Source organism: Gadus morhua, chromosome 8, assembly GCF_902167405.1.
Source record: "Gadus morhua chromosome 8, gadMor3.0, whole genome shotgun sequence".
NCBI lineage: Eukaryota > Metazoa > Chordata > Actinopteri > Gadiformes > Gadidae > Gadus > Gadus morhua.
The window spans coordinates 23,896,967-23,898,406 of NC_044055.1; the positions used below are offsets into that span (position 1 = coordinate 23,896,967).

A 1,440-nucleotide genomic window follows, 5' to 3' on the forward strand; every position below is an offset into this window, starting at 1 on the left:
CTGTATTCTTTTAGCAGCATGTTCAGAGTCCTCAAGCTCTGATGACAATCGTGCTGGATCCATCAGAAATACTGTGCTGGTTTCTGCATTAATGTACTGTGACAGAACAAAGAGGAACATAACTATTAATATTACACTAATAGTTCAGTGGTGTGCATTAAAAGACTAATAATACAGAATACAAAAGTATCAAATAAAAAAACCAACAATAAAATAATTACAAACCAGTAAGTTCCAGTGGTTGCCGTTGACTAGCACAAATGACAGAACAGCTTCATAGTTGTCAAAGTTTACCTACAAGACCAAAAGGATGAAAACAAACACATAGAGAGGCTAAAATAATCAATAATCTCAGGTAATGTACTTGATTTGAATTTTGACTTGTTGATTCTCAGACAATTTTTTATTCCATGTAGCTAATATGACCGTGAACCCACCCCCACATCATCACCGTGCACAAGCAGACCTACAATCACCAAACACATTACCTTTGGTAAACTGTGACGAGGTAGTTCAGTTCTGTCACTGAACAAAATCCCACCTGCTGAGTAGTGATTCATAATGTAGACGGTGTCCACCACATTGAATGTGTGGGCAGCAACATGAAACAGGCCCTCAATAACCTGGCAAAAACAACAAGATAAAATAAATAAATGATAATTATCCAATTAATAAACTTTCTAAAATTGGCTGTACTTTCCAGCATTTTAAGAGTATCAAAGTATCTGAACACTCTTGATATAAGTCTTAAAATGCTAGATAAAGTAAATGTCACAGTGCCGAGTGAAACTGATACTTAAAATCGCACAGTCACGTACCTCCCCTGTCAACCACTGGTATGGTCGAAGTGAGCATAGCTCACTATGGTGGATAAGGATGCTGCGCCCCTTAATCTGTGAAGGGAGTAGTGCAACAACCATTTCTGTGTCCCTCTTTTTCCACAGTAATGTTAACTGCAAGAAAGAATTACAAGGAAATGCCAATTTAATATTGACACTAGAAATGAAAAGGTCTTGGAAAACAAAGCCTTATCTTTGGAAAACGGCACAATTCTAGCATATACATAATATATATATTAGCATATAATATTTTTCCTTTTAGTGCTACCATGACAAAGTTTCCACTAGGCAATATAACATTTGAACCGGCAGCCCTTTAAGCGGATACACAACTTAGGTGGTTTCAGATGTAGTTTAAAAATCAAGCTTGTGCTGCTACAAAAGTTGTAGCAGCACAGTTTTGTCTTTTATACCCAACTTTGTAAGGTTGGAGGGAGAATTGTCTTGTTTTGTCACAGTATGTATACATACATACTACAATACACTACATGTGTATTGTGCAGATTAAACAATTACTCAACTTATGTATGTGCTCTCTATTTGATGGTATTGCCATTATTTCTCTTTCCTACTTTGGGACCACAATAAGAATAAGAATGGC

General features: G+C 36.4%; 1 long non-coding RNA gene across 1 annotated transcript; it reads right to left on the minus strand.

Moving 5' to 3' along the window:
• On the minus strand, nt 1-625 carry LOC115548517 (uncharacterized). The gene is made up of 3 exons (XR_003977606.1): nt 489-625; nt 226-294; nt 1-96 (listed from the first exon to the last, which is right to left on the minus strand). It is a non-coding gene; the product is annotated as an uncharacterized LOC115548517 (long non-coding RNA).
• Between the last annotated feature and the right edge of the window lie 815 nt (nt 626-1,440).